General features: G+C 43.1%; 1 protein-coding gene across 1 annotated transcript in view; it reads right to left on the bottom strand.

The window, feature by feature from the left end:
* LOC145393978 (uncharacterized) overlaps positions 1-23,440 on the bottom strand; it is a 136,142-nt gene that overhangs the window by 43,878 nt on the left and 68,824 nt on the right. The gene's annotated exons all lie outside the window — the stretch shown is intronic.

Genomic DNA, 23,440 nt, shown 5'->3' with positions numbered 1-23,440 from the left:
AGACCTAGTCCATCCACGAGGAACACACGTGACACACCCCTGCTACACCAGAATTTAGGAAAGAGAGCGCAGACGGAGATTAGCCACAGAACAGGCAAGAGAGAAGGGGACAAGCGATCCTAGAGACAGGTCACGGGAGAAGGGCTTGGCAATTTGAGAGAGAGAGAGAGACAGATAGCGAGACAGGGAGGTAGCTAACCGGGACTTATACTTCGTTCCGTGTGAGAGACTTGTTAATATTTCCAAGACAAAAAATAGTCCCATACTATTCTTTACCTCTCCTGTCACTACATGACAAATGAGGAAGCTACTACAAGATATAAAAGCCGCTCGACCACAAGTCTAAAATATATATATAACTCAACTACAACTCAACCACAAAAGAACCACAAAGTATTTTATGACACAAAGTCATTTGATGACAGTTAGCCACCAACATCTGGTTCTTCCCTTCTCAGTCACACAGGCTGTATCACCGTTAGAGAGATGGCCTGAAAATTTAGACAGGATGTTATAAGTATGATAACAATAGAGCTTTGTGACTGAATCCATGATGTATCAGTTTTGTGGTGTGATTCTCATCGCTTACTTTTTTTTCCCTCAGACCAACTTGCCAAACACCACTCATTTAACATCCAGCTCTCATCTTCACTCTGTCATCTATTATATACCCATGGTATCATTTCTATACAACTCTCTCTTCCGCCTCTCAAGTTTTTCCACGCCACTATTTCTCAGCCATTCATTGTATGCTTTCTTCTTTCGTGCCACAGCCTGTCTCACCTCTTCATTCCACCATGCTGTTCCTTGCACCCCCTTCCGTCTTCTCTTCACTCCACACACCACATCACATGCTGCACATATTTCTTCTGTGAATATCCTACACACACCTTCCACGTCTCCCATCTGCTCCAGTTCATATTTACCCAATTGTTCCTCTACTTCTCTCTCATATTCTGCCTTTTTCTCATCCTCTTGTAACCTTTCCACTCTCCTTGCAAATACTCCTTCTTCCCGTCCTTCCCTTCTTCTATTTCTCCATCTTATTTGGATCTTGATTCTGGCCACCACCAAGTAGTGGTCAGAAAGTCCATCCCTCAACCTCTATAAGCTCTTGCATCCATTATACATCTTCGCATCCTTTCATCCACACACATAATCAATCATTGCCTTCCTTTCATTCAGTTCACCAACCACCCTTCTCATCACTCACCATGTATTCCTGTGCATCATTTTGTGCCTGAAGAGGGTATTGGCTATCACCAACCCACTCCCAGCACAAATGTCCACTAACGCACTGTCATTCTCATCTGTCTCAGCAGACACACCCCACTCACCAACTATTCCATCCACCTTCACATTCCCTACTTTACCATCCATATCACCAATCAAAAACACTCTTATTCCTTCCAAACTTTTTCACGCACACTTCCACATTTGTCCAGAACTCTTCTCTCACTCTGCTTGCACGATCTTGCGTTACCACATACACGAACACAATTGCCCACATTTGTATTCCAACTTTCAGTCTTACCCACGCAATCCTTGAGCCAACTGAATCATACTCTCTTATGTTCTTCCATCGTTTACTCACAACAATACACACTCCTTCTTTTGCCCTCTCATTCTCACCTACTCCTGTACATATACCCCATCCATACTCCCATTCTTTCACACTCTCACTTCACCATTTAGTTTTAGTTACTCCACATACATCCACTTTCGCACCTTCAAGCACCTGGACAATCTCTCTCTCTCTCTCTCTTTCACCTCATCATTCGCACCCCTTACATTCCACGTCGCGATCCGTACCACGTCCTTTGTCCGGTCCTTAGTCATCATCTTTTGGTCAGTCCTTGTCCGAGGCTTCTTGTTTGTCTTTTTAGTTAGCTGTTTTCAGGGAAGGGACACTAACCCTCTGCCAACCCTTTTAGTCACCTCATACGACAAGCAGGGATACTGGGGGAGTTTTTTTTTTTTTTTTTTTTTATGTGACCGACTCTGGGCATAGGCTTCACAGCCTGCTTTCAAGGCCCAGTAGTCCTCCTACGTACCGGAACCTCTACATGTCAGGCAGTATTCTTGAAAACCCCCCTACCCCCAGGGGGAAATGGCAAAGGGAATAAAGTCTAGGCCAAGTTAAGGTAAAAGGGATATAACATCCATTGATTCAGGGGTGGGCGATAGAAGGCAGTTGACGAGTGGGCTGCGGACAAAAAATTCCAGGAAGGGCGTCTTCATATATCACGTCTTTGTATAAAACTTGAATGAAACAATACATGGCAGCAATCATTTTAAAAAATAAAATATTGCATTATAATGGCGAGTGAATTATGAACAATCAGGTAAATCATTAACATGAAACTAAAAGTTTCATCAACGATCAAAATGCAGGCCCAAAAAGTTGACAGAAATTTGAAACACTACCGGATGATTACCCAAATCCAAATTCAAATCCGGGACATTACGAGTGGTAAAAACTAAGCGGCACACATAGGGACGGAACACTTAAATCCCCACTGCAAGGCGTACCTGTAGATGGAATCAAGGCAGCTTGATTCCGCCCAGTACTGGAAGACTGCCCTATGGTACAGCTGAAAACACTGAATATTTAAGATTCCTTAGGATGGGAGCTGATGACAGAATATCACTGATCATAATACTAACCAGGTGAGACTAAGCACACTTCCGGTGTCCCATGTTCTTGGATAAAAACATGCGATGGTATCTTACAGGGCAAATGGCAGAGAGAGTTCTGTAATTCAACAAAATGGCTAATAAATCAGGCAAATTACATCTTAGACCATAAGCACTGAGCTTCATTGGTATACCGTGTCATCACGTCTTGTCATAGGCTTTATGGATGTCCAAGAACACCCGTAACATGAATTCTTTATTGGCAAATGCCTCCAAAATGCAGTGCCCCAAATTCATCAAATGATTTAGTGTACTTCTGTATTTACAGAAGTCACTTTGATGATCATTAACCAAATTTTTTGACTCGAAAGCAAGAAAATGCCTATTATTAACCATTAGTTTCATGAACGTACATACTGTAGACAAGGATTCAACACAATTATACGAAGTGAAATGAGATTCACAATACAACCAGTCTGTTTAGGTATCGGTATCATGTGCACAAAATGCCATGAGTTCTGGAACATTCGGGACAGTCAAAACTTATTGTAAAATGCTAATGCTAAATCAGGTTGTCCTGATGAAGATGTTGGATCATAAAGTACATGATAAAATCTGGTCTAGGACCGGTATCTTTACAGGATTTTAGGGCAAAGATAAGTTCATCCACTGTAAAGTTTTGGTTGTAAAGGGAGTGTACGTCTTCTGTAGTAAGATCTAATAGATCAGCCGTGCATTTATTGTCGTCGAAACGCTGGTTGTAATTGGCTGAACTACATGCATGATGGAAAACTACTGGTGAGGATGTTAGTTACATCCATGGGACAGTGCTAGATGTCGTCCATCTGTAGTGTGGTCATGGGGTTATACGGGTGTTCATTTTATTTTATTTAATAGTGGACCGGACTTTAGTCACTGAAGTAAATCGATTCATTGTGGACACAAAAGAACGCCAGGAGTCACATTCAGTTCTTCTAATTACTGTCCTTACCTCAGCCCTCGTTTGTTTGTACGCAATAAAGTTTTCCCCAGTCGGCTGACTATCAAAATCCTCCTATCGCGTCTCTTTAATGTTGTTGGCAATCCAGCGTCCAATAATGAGCTTTATGCTTCGCATGAATTGGAGTAGTCTTGGAAATAGCAGTCTCAGCAGCATGTAAAATGGATTTAGTAAAATTTTGGACCTTTACATCTATGGTCTAAAATATATCTAAATAGGCATGCCTTGAGAAGGATCCCCAATCTGCTTACTTAAAGTGAAATTCTGGGAGTGGTGGATCCGAAATATTGTCGCGTTAAGAAAGACAGATGAGTAAATGGTCACTTCCAAAGGAATGCCCATAAGGATCCCATGAGAAAACTTAATGTACGCTGAGGAGGCCAGAGACAAGTCACTGACCGAGAAATTTCCAGTGCGATCATCCACACGAGTTGCTCTCCCACCATGCTGACACCAGAGTGTGGACTCCATGTCTACTATTTGTTCTCCACCACTATCAGTACTTAAGCTGCCCCATTCATAGTGATGGGCGTTAACCCACAGCGTGCCTGACATCCCAGACATAAAATGGCACGCCAATGCCGGCCAATTTTCGATTTTATTTAAGGCTAAAATAATAGATTTTGATGTGAAAAAAACTAATATGACCATTAAAAGACTCACCGGAGGCTTTAAGTGTATTTCCTGGAAGTCCCCGGTCCGCCCCTCAGGTGTGGTTTCCCAGAAGAACTGCAGCGAAGGTGAGAGAAAACCTCTTTTTCTATGAAGGTAAATCAGGTATTCTGGCCAACGTTACTCTGGGAAGGTCTAGGACTGTTTTTTACACTTTTCAGTTCACTTCATAAGCATTTTTTTTTCACTGGATTTCATACAGAAAACATCTTTTTTTCCCCATATAAATCACATAGTATTGCAACACCTGTCACCTGTCACGCATCTCTCTCACTGTGCATCCTTCGTCTTACATTTACGGTAACTTACGTAAAGCTTTACTTCACTATTTACTGCACTTACACTTACAGTAAATTATTTACAACATGCCTTCAGTATACACAGACACTGTAAGAGTATTTCTGAGTGTCTCACTGTGAATACATCGTCGCACACTTACGATAACAACATTACTTCACTACATACAGTCCTTACACTTATGAAAAAATATTTACAAGAGTCTTACACTGTCTTACTCAATAGTTTTGAAGAGTCTGGTACTCCTCAAAGCAAGGATAGATGCACAGACCAAGGTTGCATTGTGCACATATATACCTTGAGTCCTTCCGCTGAGTACGCGGCCTTGTGGTGCTATTTGCACACACATGACACCTTTGCTGCGGATTCTGACGAATCTCAGTGGGAGGGATGATCGTGGAGAAGTGGCGACAGGTGAGGCAGATAGGTGTTGCAGCGGTGTGGCGGTGGCGAGCGGCAGTCCTTTCCTCTGAGTAATCCCCCAGTATTTCCCACACCAGCTCACGAATATAGCCCTCAGAGATCTCCTTACGCCGGTTACCTGAGCATGGAGCAGGTGAGCATTTAGGACTGTGATGTTAAGGAGGTGGAAGAATAGTTTCTTGTACCACTTCATCGTAGGCCTGGCACAATCCACACTGGAAATCATCACGTCCAACTGATCTACCTGTCGCATATTCACATTGTAGGCTAGGACAGTTTCTGGTTTCCAGACGTGGCGTCGTTCTTCTGTCCTGTAGTCGAGGCTGTCGGTGCATTGTACGAGTGGCCTGTGTACAGACAAGAGGAGGAAGACTTCTCTGTTGTGATACCAGGCTGTTGCAAGGATGTTATTGGCCTTGTAATATACAACTTCGTTCCTTTGCAGCTTCCTCTCCACCTTCACCATGTGCTTCCGGCTCTTTTTCACAGTGCCACGCAGACCTGTCTCCTGAAGGTGAAGGTACCTGGCCAGAAGGGGGCTTGTGTACCAGTTGTCCAGGTACAGGACGTGCCCATGACGAAGGTACTCATCGATCATCGTCTTCACCACAGCCCCAGACGTTCCCAAGCTTCGATCTTTGACGATGTCCATCTGAACACCTGTATACAGAACATTGTCCTGCACATACCCAGTCTTACAGTCGAACATCACGAACATTTTGAAACCAAACCTGTGCCTTTTGCTGGGGATATATTGCCTGAAGGCAGTATTACCTCTCCATAGCACAAGACTCTCGTCTATGACGAGTTCTCTGTAAGGAGAAAGGAGGTGCTAAATTTCTCTCTTAGGTGATCGAAAACCACACATATCCTCCTCATCTTGTCCATGATGTTTGTGTTCGCAGGGTCAAGTTGGTCAAAGAAATGCAGTCACCTCAGGATGTATTGGAACCGATTCCTCCCCATTACTTTCCCAAAGATAGGTGTTTCCATTAGTGGGTCTACGGTCCAGTAGGAGGGGAGTTGGTTCTTTTTCAAAATCCCCATCAAAAGTACCAACCCTAGGAACACATACATCTCGTTTAGGCACACGTCCACCTCAAACAACCGGCTATGTGGCGTCTGTGTTGCCCCTGCATGCTCAAAGGCAGCAAAGGTGTTTGTTAGGGCTACAGCTCTCAATACAAAGTCCACAGTAGAGAAATTTTTGAAGAAATCCAGCTGAATCGGTAGAGGCGGTGGCTGAATCGGTAGAGAGGCGGCTTGCAGTCCTGATGGACCCAGGTTCGAATCCTGGCTGGGGCAGGGGACAGTTTAAGGATTTGAATTTCATAAAAAGCAGACTTTCCTGATCTACCAGATGACCTGCCGACATGTCGTAAAAATGCCCCCGCCAATACCAATACACCAGTCCTGTATGAGACAGCCCTAGCATGTATTCAATATGGATGGTGGGTGTTAGCGTCGACGTGGTGACATGTGGAGGTGTAGGAGGACTACTGGGCCTTGGAATAGGCTACTGCCCCCGAGATATAGGTCCTGAAGCCTTTGCTCAGAGTCGGACACATTAAAAAAAAAAAAAAACTTGAAGTTGGGGTTAGTTCAGGTACAGTACACCCAGCAACATGCTCGTATGTGAACGGGTGTATTTCTGGAACAAAGTCACTCCCATCCTCCTACTCCCACGTCAGTTCCTCCTTATCACCATCATCACCTCCCTCATCCAAGGCCGTGGGGAAGTGTGGGGAAGGAGGGAAAAGTCTCACTGGAGGTGTTGGGAAGTGTGGGGGATAGGGGAACACTTTCCCTCAATGTGCTGAGAAATGTAGCAAAAGGAGGAACACTTTCACGAGATATGCTGGGTGCGGGGAATGGGGGAACACTTTGTCCTGAGGTGCTAGGGTGGGCCAGGTCATGTGGGTGCGAGGGATAGCATGGGCGAGATGACTCACCCGTGTCCCCAGCCAGTGGAATATTCCCAAACCTCCCTCTCTTCCTCCTAACACTTCCAACCCCACATGAGGAAATCCTCGGCTTCCCCGGCGCCCCAGGAATACTAGAAGCCTCACCTTCCTCCTCTGAATCTCCCTCCTCATCACATAGTGCTAGGCGATGACGTGCTGATGGCCTCATCCCTCGGGTACTAGCATATCCCACATACCTGGATTTCCTTGGTGTGGGTATTTCCTCCTCACTAGTACTTTCATCTTCTGGTTGCACATAATCCTTATCTTGCATGTTGTCGTCAACGTCACTTTCGCCAGTGTGGAGCAACTTCAGGAGCTCCTGAATCTCCTCGTCAGACAGACCGCGGCAAGACATGACTGTACAGTATGAGTGGTACAAGCAGAGTGAGGCTGAGCAAGGGCGATGACTAAGCGTGTGGGTGTATAGGGCTGAGCACCTGAGACAAGGTGGTGGAAGAGTTGACGTACATCCTTACCAAATTTTGCATGCATAGTTTGAAAACTGCATTCTCCATGATTTAAAAAAAAAAAAAAAAAATGACGTTTTAAAATGGCACTGGCACTGAGCCCGCAGTTGTGTAATGCCATTTTAAAACGGCACTGGTACGGGGTGGGTTAAAGTTGCCCAGCACTAACTTATTTACAGGACAATGGTTAAAAAATGAATAAACAGCATCACTATCAATGGGTCCATATGGAGGACAGTGGAGAGAGCAAAGAGGCAGGTATGTGTCATAAATTTACTCAGCACACAACAGCTTTCGAAGTAGAATTTTGGGTGTGATTTGTGTGTCTATATGGCAAATTTGTGACCATCATATCTTTTATATGATTGGTAGTAACTGAACTGTGGAGAATCAGGGTGATCCCCTTAGCTAATGTCCAGTAAACAAATGTCATCTGTCCTTGGTATAGGTAGCAAGATTGTTACATTGTGTAATTTTTTCTCAAGAGTCCTACAATTCCACCGTAACACAGTGAATGCAATGGTTACAGATTTATGAGGCGGTCCATTGCGCTTAAGCCCTGGTCACACACAAACTACTCCAGTTCCGACGCCGTGCCAGTCATGGTCATAACACTTTTTTTCATTGGTCATCCCTTGATTCGAAGGCAAAGCTCGGACCCTTTAGGATGCTCATGAGCTGCTTGGACGACTCATCAGGCCTTATTACTTGCCAAAAGTCGTGTCACAGTTTCATCGCACTCAGGAGTGTCATAAGTCAGTTGTTGAGCAAGTCTTAGTCCAATCAGATGCGTCGTGATGTGGTTGTTGCATGCTGTTATGCATTCGCCAACAAAAGATATGTTACAACTGCTTGATGAGTCACCGACCATGACCAGACCGTGCCAGGACCCCGAGACGACCATGCAACGCATTCTGACAGTCCGATTGGTGAATCAGAATCATGGTTCACAACCATATGACAATTGCAACAAGACAACATGATGACTGGGCTCTGCTCGAATCAAAATCACACAAAGAGGGTACCAAATCTTGGCAGGAAACCAGACGTGGGCAGTGATGTGGCAACACTGGTCACGCATGGGAACTGCGGGTCCTCAAGCGAGCAGCATATAAACTAGACAAGGCCGCACCTACTGTCAGTTCACGCTCAGACACCTGCATCCACGCATCACCCCAGCCATCTGCCACACCTGCTATGCCTCTACACCTCTCGTCAACACCTTTACAATGGACTGGCAGTACTCAGAAGACCTCTCTGCCACTGAGGATGCAACCCATGAGCCCTCCCCTCCCCTGAACGTCAAGACTGACTCGCAATCTCTGACAGAAGATGTTGTGCCTGGCCCCAACTGTGAAGAGGAGCAGGAACAGCCAAGGTAGACTGGGAAGAGAAGCAGATGGTATGGTTTGATGTAGCTCACCCCCGAGCAGGATGTGGACCTTGTGGAATGGCTGAAAGAGCACGAGATATTTTACAACAAGAAGCTCCCCGTATATAAGGACGTGGAGGAATGGAGAAGACCAAGGAACTCGATATTTATCGTAATAGCATATGTTCAATTTCCCCTCCATCGTGTTATGTGCATTATCATATTCATTTTAATATAAACCCTCCCTTCATCTCTTGGTAAGTATTGTATTTCATATTGTGTCAGTGTTGTTATAACAGGACCCACGTGGTGTCCCTGCTGCGACCTCTCGACCAACATGAAGCGGTAGTGGTGCAATACACCAACTACCTGGCCACCCTCTGCCGGCAGATGTCGCCACAGGTTTTCAGGAGTTTCCAGAGGCAAACCGTGAACCTGGCCATTGACTTGCTACTGTAGAAAACCAAATGCCACCCCCCCATGCACCTAACCACTCCCATCCTGCAACTCATGCACCAGCACGAGCACCAGCACCAGCACCTGGACTACCACCAGCACCAGCACCAGGACTACCACCAGCACCAGCACCGGCACTGCCACCTGCACCAGCAGCAGCACCGACACAAACACCGACACACTCCCATGTCTGGCAGCTGGAACATCAGATTTTGCAGCTGCAACAACACCAGCAGCTCCTTCAACGGCACCAAGGAAGGACTGCCCACCCACCACCCACCCCAGGTCCTTCACAAATCCCCCCAGCTTTGGAAACTTATCATTCAGTAGTTCTCTGTTTGGATACCAACCCACCTACACCGACCTGAACACCCTGAGGTCATCAACCCCTGAGCCTTGTGAATAATGTACTTGAACAATTTATCCATCCATCCATCCATCATCCAATCCTACATTGCCCCATAAGGAGCATAGGAGAATGTATAATAAAAAAGTTTCCCTCCAAAAAATTGTGTATTACTGTCATCGGAAGGATATGATAGTGATAGAAAAAAAAAAGGTGCTTACCTACTTGACCATCCTGTCCTGCCATTCCACAGCACTGCAAGGGTAGTTGTAGTAGTCTTTGAGTAGTCCCTGATCAACTTAGTGCCAGTCATGCGTGGGCTCCACGGCAGGTGGTCCAAGGACATCAGTTGGGTGCCCTGTCTCCACTGGCCCTCAGTGATCTGATGCGTCACTGGGTCTTCGACGTCTGCAGCTTGAATGCAAAAAGAGGGATTCTGGAGATGCAGGAGATTGTTGAGGCAGCAGTATGCTATGACTGCAGACTCAACTCCTTTTGGCTTGAGGTTCATCATCGTCAGGAGGCAAGGGAATCTAGTGAAAAAATGATATAGCATATTTGTTAGAATAACATACATGTTGTTGGTGAATTTCGGAACATATTCTGGTTGTATAACCAAGTCGAAGTAACATGAATGTGGTAAGTTAATGTGCTGAAATATTGTTAAACTCACCTCTTGGAGAGCATGCAAAAGGTATTCTCCACCAATCGTCTTGCCCTGGAGAGTCTGTAGTTGAAGAAGCTCTCTTGCCACATTTGCACCGACATCTAGGTAGATGAACTTGTAGTCACTGTTGACCATTGCCAGGAGGACGATCGAATGGAACCCTTGTGGTTGTAGTAGTAGCACCCACTCTTCCCAGGGTCTCGCATGGCTTTGTGTTTCCTGTCGATGGCAAAATGGTGTTATGGAAGTTCCACCGATCACCAAACCCCTTGGCCTCCTTCTTCCATCCATCTGGAATCGTTGGGCAACCGATGACTTCCTCCATATACTCCTCGATAATTGCCTCACAGGTCTCTTACATGCTGACAGCGATTGTATTGTGGGCAACTCGAAATGCATATGAGAGAAATTTCTGCTGTCACCCGTGGCTAGATATCGCAAGGTTATAGCTAGCTGAAGTCCTGGCTCCTTTGGTTCCCTCCACCAGGTGTACTGCTTCTTGATACGGTGTTCGATTCTCCCCAATACTTCCATAAAAAGGGACTCGTCCATTCACAGGAAATTTTGGTAGGAACTTTTGTCTTCCACGAGGAGCATTCCCATTGTCCAGACTGGCATCTCTTGCTGATCCGGGTTCAAACCCAGCAGGACCTTGGCTTCTTCTTCTGCTTCTCCCCCTCCTCCTCCTCCTCAGGCTTCCTTTTGTACACCAAAAGGAGTGTCTGCGTGTGAATGATTTGCACCCTCAACTAACATAGCACAGTGACCAGTCTCTTGTCTCTGACAGTGGGTGGGACACAGCAGAGATCCATGCTGTGTGTCACCTGATGTCATGCCCTGCTCCACCTGACACTCATTTGGGTCAGTCGTGGGGGGTTGTTGTGGGGGTGGCGGGGGGGTCGGAATGCATTCGTCACGCTGTCATGTTGCGTTAGTGGGCGGTCGTGCCATGGTCATGGCTGACAAAAATTCATTAAATTTAAATTTTTAAGACTCATAGCTCCGTTGCCTTGCGGTCACCTTGTGATCTTGTCGCGTTCTTGAGGACGTCGTGACTGGTCGTGAGACAGCTTTGACCTGGTCGTTAGGCATTCGTGAACAGAGCAGATTCGGGGCCAGTCAGGAGGCATGGGAGCCAACTAAGACACGACCTTCAGTTCCACGGCGGTCGGACCTTGGGTCGTTTGTGTGTGACCGGGGCTTTAGTCTTTTAATGCTGCCCATCAACAGGTGAGCGACAACAGAAAGACCTATCCCTCTGCTTGCTTTCGGAAACGTTCACATAATCATCAATAACGATTTTCCAAGACTCCCCCAAGGAAGAGCTAACCTATTTCCCCGTCCCTGGAGCAGGAACAGGAAGTATATGTGGACGTGGCTGCTTGGAAAAGGTGGTCAGATTAATCTCATTAGACTTGTCAGACTTTGATTTAGACCATACTAACTGAAAAGGAGCAGCAGCCTGATAGTGAGAAGTTGCAACATGAATGTAAGAGAGTTGGAACGTACAGGAGGAGCAGACCAAGTTGCAGAAAGAGTGACGAGTGCTGGGGACAGGGTCAGACTGTGTCTTCACTGTGCACATCACGGGATGGGACACAACGGCTGATGCATAAGAGACATTAGGTTTGGGGGTAGCATGCAACTCCCTCACATTCTTCCTAGCATCATAATAGGATATGCCCTCTGTTGCCTTCACTGTGCAGACCTCCTCCTCCTCCCTTCACTTGGGACAATTCCTTAAGCAAGTGGAGTGAGGACATATGCATTGAAAGCAATGTACAGACTCGGATGTGCAGCATTCAGCCTCATGACCCTGAACCGCACATCTACTATACAGAGTGAGAATCCTGACAAGGTTTGTTGTTATGTCATATAACTGACACCTTGAACAATGAAGAGGGTTAGGGATGTATGGCCTCATGTTAATAATTTCGTAACCAACTCTGACATGCTCAAGGAGAAAAACTCTCTCAACGGTCATGGTACTTCTGACAGTCATAGTCCTCTTGCCCTTTGAGAAACCAGTTATAAAAATAGCTTCAGTTACATCCTAGTGAGCAAGTTCACGTATGATATCGTCCTCCTAGGTAGCCATGAGGCCATGAGGTCCCAACAGGTGATAACACCTTTGCAGGAAATCATGGAAATCGAGATCCTCGACTTGACATCATAGCAGTGCAACCTACGCAGCTTCAACAAGTCGTTTATGTAAAAGGAAGTAACAGGCTAAACCAGAAGGTCTCCACTAGAAAGTTTTTTCACTTGTTCCATCTCACCAGCACATCCGTCAATTACCTTTTTAATAATGAAAGGATTAAGGCTAGTAAGAGGAGAGGAACGGGCAGCGTGTAGCAAGACAAAAGATGTATTATTTACAGAAATGTCAAGGGGGGTATGAGTCTAGGACTGGTCAGTCTGGGGGCAGTCAATCTGTGAGAGTCAGGGGTCCAGCAGGATCATCTCAGTCCCCTGAAGGGGGGAGATGCAGCAAGGGCGTCCACCACAGTAACTACCACCCCTTCATGGAAGATGTGCAAAGACAGAGAAAATGCGAGCAAAGGACAAGAGACCCAGAATAAGACAACAAAGACTGATCAGTTAGATCACTCCAGAAGTGAGTATGCAAAGCCGATCTCAGGAACTAGATACAAACACTTACCAGTATAGTGTTTCTAGACTGGGAAGGGAGGAAAATGAGTACCAGCTAACCTAACTAAACAGCACCCTAATGTTGAAGAAAAAGTTAATGCCGGTGGGGCAGCCCTCCAGCTACAAGGGAGCAAAACATGCTTATCCGTACCCTCCACAACCATGCATCAAAGCCCCTCTAAACAAGAAGTGATCGAGCCGAGACAGTTATAACTCTGGCAATTCCCTCCCCATTGTCGTGTCGCAGCCTGACTGGCTACCTATAGGAAAATCCCGTCATCCTAACCCACCTCTGATTGCGACATTAGTGTTATCCTTTGTGTATACCTGCCTAAGCTGAAAAATCCTTCCTTATGGTTAGTTACACATTTTACACACAGTGATCTGCTTCCAAATTTTCTCTCATTTTTTATTCACACCTTGTTTAATGACAGTAGCTTCGTCGCAACTGGGCCAATGTCTGTGCTGGTCTATGTGCAACACTAGGGAATCAGATATTCTGGGCATGACACATCTGTTTTGTGATCTGCTATCTTTGTATCAATTCCTCGTCCTGTTTCTCTTGTATATCTTTTTGAGCATCCACTTAGCGGTGTGTTGAATACTACACTGTTCTCATTTTTACTTCCTGTATACGTTTCTGAGCATCTGTTAAATGGTATGTCGAATACTACACTGTTCCCATTCTTACTTTATTTTTTTTTTTTTTTTTCACTATTTCTCTTGTTTTACGTCCCAGTGATGGTGCGATCCTAAGGCCTGATTTTCTAAGTACTTCTCGATAACGAAGCCTTAGCTGTTCTGGGAAAAGATGAATATCTTGTCTTGCCTTCTTTTGAGTGAACATTGTCATTACCTCTTTTCTTGATGATATCATTATCCATCCTTTCTAGTTTTAGCAATATGCCTACCGTATAGGATAGCTTTTTAAAGGCTTCTGTTATATATTTATGAGCTATGCTATCCAGTAGGCAGGTTGTTATAACTAAGAAGGACGTGCAGAGGTAGTCCCGTTTACTTGTATAAAAGATAACTACATGTTTATCACACTTATTTCAAGCAAGGAAGATATATCAGTTGCAGTGGTATGTTATAAACTACTATGTGCAAAAATCCAAAGGAGCTAGAGGGTTGAAGCCTGCTGTCCCTTGACACGCTTATTAATATCTCGGTGCGCTATGGCCGTGCAATAAATTAGTGTCAGTATATCATTGCTGCTTCTCTATTCTGTCTTAGGTGGATTCTTGTACTTACGGGATAGAAGATACCTAGCAACATTTCATGCACAATTCCTACGGTTGTGTCATTCCAGATGGTTAGGTTCTAAGTTAGTGTCATTCCAGATGGTTAAATTATTTATCTTGGTTTAATTACATCTTTTTAACTATATAGTAACAAAAAATGGATGTGGCACAGCACTTGACTGCTATTTGAGGTGAAATTTTTTAGCGACACAGCAGAAAACTGCCACTGCATGATGAAATGAATAACAGCACCAAACTATCAACAGTTGAAAAGGAGTCAAAAGTATAACTACATCCCAAGTACTGTACATATCTGAATGCAGAAAATTGTGCTAGTAACAATTTACCTCTATTGTCTGTCATGCAGATGGCATGAAATGAGATACAGAGATCCACTACCTCCTCTGGAAGTCAGTTGTGAATATATCTTATCGTACTCTGAGTTTCTATGTCATGACAGTCCTCCTTTCTGTGTAGTACTGGAACCACATAATGCACGACACACAGGGCGAGAAAGAACGGCCAATACACATTCTGTTACAAGAGCTTCCGTAGTTCTGGTACTTTAAAGTGTGGTTAGGAACTCAACAATGGTCCTGTGATCCAATAATTGTTTACCACATTTTATCTGGTTGCAATACGTTTACTATTCACGTATTTCTCTATGAAAGATCCGAGGAGGGACACGTTTATTGCAGGTAAATATGTCTTAACTAAACTACGGCGGCCCCACCCACTGCCTAATGTTGGCACTGTCATTATCTTGTAAGTGACTGCTGATCCCTCAGAGTCGCTTCTGACAGCACCTGCGATTGACTGAACAATGACATAGTGTCAGCTGCTGCCAAAGAGATTTTCAATTACAAGAATTTTGGACAGGGTGATGTATCGGAAAGAAAAATCTGATGGGAATTATGCTTGGGAACTGTCGTCTTAACATCACAGTAAGCAGTGGCACCAAAATTCAGATATGGTGCTTTGAGCACCGTAAGTACACTCAGGAATCCATTTAACACACTGAGTGGTAACCATGCAATGAAATGGACATGTAGTGGTCTAGTGGAGTAAGGCGCTTTAATAGGATGAGGCCCAAAAGATGGTTAGGGTTCATTGCTGACATGATGGCACTGAAAGACGAGCGACGCTGGTCACCCATTCCTTACATGTTGAGAGTCAGTACTTCAGCCCCGAACCCCTGTGACCCCTGTGAAGCAGAGTAGGACTGGATGATTAAAAATACTTTTTGCAAGATCATGGCCTGAGATATTTTTACAACTGCACGGACGGTAGTTCAGCAGATGTATTGCTTTTCGTTGCTGCTTTCCGGTGCTCTTCCTCCATCACTTCCCCCCTCAGACTTCCTCATGGCTGTCATTAAAATTTCTTCAGCTGATGTATTTTCTGCCATCACTGGCCTCAATACTAAAAGGCTTATGGACCTGATGGAGTCCCTCCTGTTGTCCGCAAGAACTGTGCTTCAGTGCTTACACCATGCCTAAGTAAATTCTTTAGCCTTTGTCAACTTGTACCTTTCCTTCTTGCTGGACGTTTGCTCTCATTCAGCCAGTTCCAAAGAAGGGTGACCATTCCCAACCTTCTATCGTCCAATTGCTTTAACATCGTGTGTCTCAAAAGTTTTCGAGTCAATTCTTAACAAAAATTTTAAAGCATCATTCCTATCATAACCTTCTTTCTGATCGTCAGTATGGGTTACATCAGGGACGCTCCACTGGCGATCGTCTCACCTACCTTTCAGACTTCTGGTCATCGTCCTTTTGGGACTTTGGCGAAAGCTTTGCCATTGTGCTTGACATCTCAAAGGCTTTCGATCGAGTCTGGCATAAATCTTTAATTTCCAAACTAACCTCTTACGGTTTCTATCCTTCTATCTGTGCCTTCATCTATAGCTTCCTTTCTAGTCGTTCTGTAGCCGCTGTTGTAGACGGCCATCACTCTTCTCCTAGATCTATCAACAGTGGTGTTCCTTAGGGCTCTGTCCCATCACCAGCTCTCTTCCTTTTATTCATCAATGACCTTCTAAGCTGTACATCTAACCCTATCCACTTGTAGGCTGATGATTCCACCCTCCACCTTTCCATTCGGTTCCCACGACGTCCATCTCAGCATTTACTTCAACAAACAAGGGATGAGGCTATGGCACACCTAATGTCTGACTTGGCTCGTACCTCTGACTGGGGTAAAAATAATCTAGTTGTTTTTAATGCATCAAAAACTCAGATTTTACACCTATCAACCCGTCACAATCTTCCACAGGAGTACCCTTGGAAAAATCATACTGCATGTCTTGTAAAATCTGCTCCCAAGAGATTAGGCGTTCTAAGCCGACTCCATACCTTCTTTATCCATGCACAGGTGTTGACTTTATACACGGGTTTTATTCGCCCCTGTTTAGAGTACAACTCTCATATGTGGGGAGGCTCCCCACATACTGTACAGCTCTTCTCAACAGGGTGGAGTCAAAGGCTTTTCGTCTCATCAACTCTCCTCCTCTTACTGGTTCCCTTCAACCTCTGTCTCTTCACCGCATTGTTGCATCTTTATCTCCTTTCTATCATTACTTCCATGGTCAATGCTCCTCTGAACTGTCTGCTTGCAACCCTCCACCTCTACGACGGGTGCGTGGCACCCGTCTAGCAACAAATTCTCATCCCTTTTCTGTTCAACTCTCTAATGCAAGAGTTAACTCTTACTCCCAGTCCTTCATTTTTGCAACAGGTCAACTCTGGAACTGTCTCCCTCTGTCTGTATTTCCTACTTCCTATGATCTCCAGTTATTCAAACGCAGTGTGTCCAGGCATCTCAAAATGAACGGTTCTTGATTTTGGCTCTCTATTGTATTGTTTTCGTTTTTTCTTGGAGGGAACGGTTTGCAGGCTCCGGCCTTTGGTTCCTTCTTTCTTGCATAAAAAAAAATATGTGCGTGTGTGTGTGCAACTGTCTATGTTTGTCGGAGTAAACAAAATACTGTAACTCAGTTTAGATCTAACATTAAACAACCCTATGGCAATGTTGAGGATCAGTCAAGCTGTAGACCAGCTCTTTTGGAGATCAGTCGGTCAGAGGTCAGGTCACATGGCAAGGTTAACCTCAATAGATTTTACCTGACTAAGAACAAATTTGGTGGAAGGGTTGAGGGTAAGGCGAGATTGGAGAGATGAGTTTTTTTTTTTTTTTTTTTGCCAATCATAGTATAAGTCACAGAGCATTGTCAAGGTTCTTCCCATGTGTGTCTGTGTGAGAAGAAAATAAATGACAAATTTCCTCTGATTTGGACCATCCTTGGTGGAACAAGTGGCGATCAGCCAATAGGTTGATGTTTTGTTTTAATAGGATGAAGGTCAAGGTCACATAGTAAGATCTATCTAAGCAGTTTTTGTCCAGTTTACACCAAGCTTTCCACAAGGGTTCTGCGAAAAAGAAGGATGAAGGAACTGGATGTTGAGAACAATCAGTCAAAGGTAAAGGTCACACAGAAAGACCAAAGATGGAATGGTCAGCATAAACGGTGTTAATCCTATTTAGGGCAAATTTTATAGAAGGCTTGAAGGAAAGAACAGACGGAAGTGTTCGATTCTAAGAACATTAAGTCAACAGTCAAGGCCAGAGGGCAAGGCAAAATGTTCCACCCTATGACTCAGACAGTTTACATTACAGTTTGGACCAAAGTTAGTGGAAGAATTGAGGGGTAAACCAAGGACGAAGAGATTTGATTCTGAGAATAATGTAAGAACAACTCAGACAATTTTGATCCAATTTTGACCAAACTTAGTGAAAGTGTAGAGTCAGGCAAGAATGAAGTAATTCAATTTTAAGATCAAGCAGCTGAATTTTCACACCACAGGGCCAAGTCCCTCCCTTAGACCATTTTTAAGGTGCTGTTGCCGTCTCTGAGTGCTTATTCTTATTTCTTCTGTCACTACAGAATATGGAAGGTTGTATCACGTGATTTGGTAACCTAGCCGCTGGCCACAGTCTTCTAGGTAATTTAGCAGTAAGCCTTACCAGGATACAGACCTTGCTAGTTTACCTGTTACCCCATTTTGCTTAAATTATACCAAGTCTCATAACATAATCTTCTGCGGTATGACCAAGCACATATGATTTCATACTTTGTTGTTGTTGTTGTTGTTGTTGTAGCTTAACCCCAATCTGCCTGGCCAAGCAGACCCGTCAACCGCAGGTAAGCAACTGCCCCGCTGAGTTCTTCCCACAGATTCTCTACCCCGATGATGGTGTCTGCCTCTTTGTGTGGTATGCGCTGTACAGCACTGCATTTTGTGTGTTGTATTGTGCAGGTCCATTCTAAAAGCACGGCATTTGTAGTCTTTAGTTCCACCTAACCTGAAACTACACTGAAGTGGATTGGGTGATGTCCTGATCTAAATGTAGCTTGTTGTTCTCGATCAGATCTATTTAAGAATACCTTAGTTATGGTGAATTTTGAGAGGAGAGGTTTGTCATACAGTGTTCTGAATGAGATGCTGTATTGACCTGCTCTATAAATGAGTATGTTGGTGTTTCTTCACTGCTAATGTTGGAATGTTTGGAGGTGGGATAATGCTGAGGAGGGTCTGGTAATGTTTGTGCATGACTGTTTTATATGCCTAGTTGTGTTGTGTGGCCCTGTTATATAATGACAGGGGTAATGTGTGTTGGGGTAGGCTGCCACGTAAAACTGTATGCCTCTCATATCAAGTTATTCTCTAATAGCGAGGACTTGGGTTAATTTATCGTCCACCCAGTCAGCCACTGAACATCGATAATGAAATCTACAAACATATTGCCGAAATATCTTGTATGCAAAGTATTGTAATATTTGGTGATTTTAATTTACAATACCAGTTCCAAAATGGGGAGAAGCCCCATCCACACACACAGGGTTAGACCTATATACAGACTTGCAGGAAAGTTCTTTGTATCAATTTGTAAATTATCCGGCACGTGGAGCTAACATCCAAGATCTTGTCTTAGCTACATCAGAAAACGTAGTGAGTAATGTTACTGTAGGAGAAGAATTTAGTACAAATGATCATTGCATAGTTACATTAATATTAAAATCAATGAAGGCAATGTCAGGGCCAGTTGTGACAAAGTGCCTGACTTTAAGAGGGCAAATTGTAAGAATTTAAGGCAATAGTAGGTGCCGGTGACTGGCATCCCATTGTCAAAACTTTAGATATCAATGGTGCATGTTTTTTTTTTTTTCTTTTCACAGAAACTCTCAACAGTGCTGCCAGGTTATGCATTCCAGTGCACAACAGAAGGCCTGCCAAAAATTTTAAACCCAAATGGTGGAACTCCGACATTAAACATTGTCTGGAAGCAAAAAAAAATTTGCATATAAAAATTATAATACCACAAAGAATCAAAGTGGTAAAAATAAATACGCTGCCCTTCGACAGAAGGCCAAAAAATTAAATAAATGCATTAAGAAAAACTTTGAGGCACATATTGCAAGTATCAGTAAATCAAATCCCAAAGAATTTTTCAGTTACACAAGAAGCAAAAAGGTAATAACTCCGACAATCGGTCCCTTAATCGCAGATAGCGGAGAGCACACTGATGATGAAACTATGATGGTGAAAATTCTTAATACTTTCTTCGCGTCAGTATTTACAACAGAAAATATACATACGATTCCTGCTGTTTACCCCATTCCAATAGAGGAGGATATCATAATCACTGACATTACAGTTAGTGATCGCAACGCACTACTTGTAATTAGCAATTTAAAGAGAATATAACACCAGGACCGGACAAAATATCTTCATGTGTATTGAAGGAACTACAGAATGAAATATCAAAGCCTTTATGTGAACTTTTTTACTTATCATTTAAGAGCAGTAAGGTGCCACATGAATGGAAGCTTGCTAATGTGTCCCCAATATTCAAAAAAGGCAACAGAGCACAGCCAGAAAACTACCGCCCAATTAGTTCAACATCGGTGATTTGCAAATTGCTTGAAACTATTATCAGAGACAAGTTTGTGAAACACTTAGAATCACACAATCCCATCAAAGATTCGCAACTTGGTTTTCGTAATAATTGCTCTTAGCCTCACGAATCTGCTGGACTTTTTCAATGATAAACTGAGTATGTATGACGACACTAAATCTGTTGATGTTGTTTACCTCAATTTTCGAAGTGCTTTTGAGTTTCACACAAAAGACTCCTTCAGAAGCTAAAAGCACATGGTTTCAGAGGCAGTGATCTCCTGTAGATAGAAGATTGGCTCACCGGACGAAAGCAAAGAGTTGTAATAAATGGAAAAAAGTCAGACTGGATAAACATTACAAGTGGAGTGCCACAGGGTTCAGTGTTATGTCTTATTCTTTTCTTAATATATATAAATTATATTGATGAAGGATTTTGTTGTAAAATTTAAAAATTTGCTGATGATACTAAAATAGGTAACAGAGCAGATACAGCACCGCAGAGGCAGGCAATTCAAAGAGATCTTGATCACCTGTTTAACTGTGCCAAAGTTTGGCAAATGGATTTCAATAATAATAAATGTAAAGTGCTAAACCTTGGCAGTAAAAATGTATGACCTAGTTATAGCATGAATAATGTCCAACTTGATAGGGTAAACCATGAAAAGGACTTAGGAATTATAATAACGATCTGAAACCATGCAAACAATGTATAGAAGCTGTGAAAAAAGCCAATAAATTATATATGATTCATGGGTAGAGTATCTTAATATAAATCCAATAATATCGTTCACACTTCGTATAATTCCTTAGTATGCTCGCACTTGAAGTATTGCATTCAATTTTGGTCACCATTTTACAAAAAGGATACGGAAAAACTTGAAAGAGTACAGCGAATGATGACACGGATGATACCTAGATTGGAAAATAAACCGCACAAGGAAAGTTTAGAAGCCCTGAATCTCTACCATGATTAAATGGAGGTTACGAGGAGAATTAATTAAAGTATTCAAAATATTCAAAGGACATGAAAACATGGCTGTCGATAAATACTTCATGAATTTTAACACTCGAATTATACTAGAGGCAAAGGACATAAAATAATTGGTAAACGATTCCTGTCAAATGAAGCTAAGCACTTCTTTAATAGAGCTGTAAATATATGGAACAAATTGCCTTCCAGTTTAGTAAGTTGTAATGCAGTACTAACCTTTAAAGGTCACTTGGATAAGTATCTGTTGTCAAACCCCCAGCTTATTATGTTTATTCCTGAATAAAACACTTGTGTATACATAGTGTTTTTTTTTTTTAACACTAGTGTATACATATATATTTTTTTTTTAGAACCTGGATCTATTTATCAAATGCAAATAAAGTACATGCACAGACTAGGATATACACAGATAGCCCTGAGTTAACGGTCACTATTCATACTTTCGACCTGTGATGGGCTGTGGATCACTGAGGGTCCGTGTTAAGCAAGTGACCACCATCGTTTTTTTTTTTTTTTTTTTTTTTTTTTTATAATGTACCAGGGGTAACTGCTTCAGGAGGTGACTTGCGTACTTGTCCCGCATGGGAAAGTCCTTGTCACGGTGGAGTGAATGGAGCTGGGGCCTGAGTGATTGCCACCTGCCTTAATGCCTTAATAACACCAGGCAAGGCTACCGCACCACCCCTGAACATCCACACTGTGCACTGTGAAATTTGCATGCTGTGTCCACAGATACCTTGTTAACTCAACGTACCCATACATAGTGTCATGCGTTAGTTATTTATTCAGTTATTCATTTTACTTTACTACTCCCTCTTTCAGGCTATTCATACTGGTAGCTTATAGATAAAGTATTATGGAATGTATCTTTTCCTTTCCGGTTTTTCCTATGAAATTTCCATATCACTTTTTCCATGCTGCATGGTATTTTTTCTTACTTTTTCTTGCCAGTTTTAACTGAGGGGTTTGAAGACAGGGAGAGCCTTCTTGCTTAACTATCCTTACCCTTCAACATGTAGAATTAGATCTCGCAGTCATAGTTTACTTTGTAACAAACAGCCTCGAAAGGATCATAAGGTCTGTTGCTGCTTGCTTTCCTTTGTACTCCTTTGAGCAAGTGAGCTGTGGGAGTGGTTTTGGTGCAGCCAGTAATGATGTGTGGGACGATGTTCTGTATGGTCTGCAAGATGCCGTACTGGGTGTTAGATAGGATGGGGGCCCATGCCGGGTAGGCACAGGACATTACTGGTCTAATAAATAGATTGCAGAGCAGCGAGATATGAGTGGTCATTCTGACTGTAATAAGTGTCAAAACTTATAACAAAACATAATGAGTAAGAATTGTCATTATTAATAATCTCATAGTATTAGTTTCTTGTTTATACTGTAGGTACTGTGTTTTTGACAATGTCATCGTGCATGGCAATCAATGTTTTTATTACAATGCAACGCACAAAGTTTGCAGGAAAATATCGGTCACGTACAGGAAACAATTAATGCATTCCTTACAGCTGACTTGATGTCATCAGGATCCTTCATCTTGGCCAAAAAAAAAAAAAAAAAAAAAAAAAAAAAAAAAAAAAGTGTACCATAGAGTTTATATTATATTTTACCTTAAATCGAACGAAACTGCTGCATTCACGTGATTTTTTTACATGAGGTTTCTGCCTTCCTTAATCTGATTCAATATTTGTATAAAAGTAAAAGAATAAAAATGTGCATAGGAATTAGTTTTATATCATATAGTTTTGTTTAGAAAGAATATCTGAAAATGCATGTCTGTTCTCCAACCATTTTCATGTCCATTTATGTAATGTGAATTTATTTAGTCTGTGTAACAGCAGAGCTATGGATGATAGAATCTGAATATATAACCTGGTAAAGCCTGGGGCAAAAATGACACCTCACCCTCCCAGCCACTCTTCTTCCTTGTGTCGGACGTCTATGCCCGGCATATTAAATAGTATTAGTGGTAGGTGGGGGCAGCCATCATCCACCCACTTAGTGTAGTGGTACCCTATTTTTAGGGTGCTCTAAAATGAGTGTCAAGCCAAATGATTTCTGTAAACCAAGAAATAATTTACAACGTTGGGTAGTAACCTTATAACCAACCAATACGTGATCCCTACGTGACAACAAGTGGGTTGGCAGAGGGATAGTGACCCTCCACGGAAAACAGCTAACTGAAAATACGAACAAGAAGCCTCGGACCAGGACTGAGCAACAGGTGACGACTAAGGACCGAACAAAGGACATGGTACGGATTGCGACATGGAATGTAAGGGATGCAAA

This window comes from Coenobita brevimanus, chromosome 26 (assembly GCF_032717465.1).
Source record: "Coenobita brevimanus isolate Jiangsu-jjx chromosome 26, ASM3271746v2, whole genome shotgun sequence".
In the NCBI taxonomy this organism is placed as follows: domain Eukaryota; kingdom Metazoa; phylum Arthropoda; class Malacostraca; order Decapoda; family Coenobitidae; genus Coenobita; species Coenobita brevimanus.
This window is presented reverse-complemented; position numbering and strand designations above follow the sequence as displayed.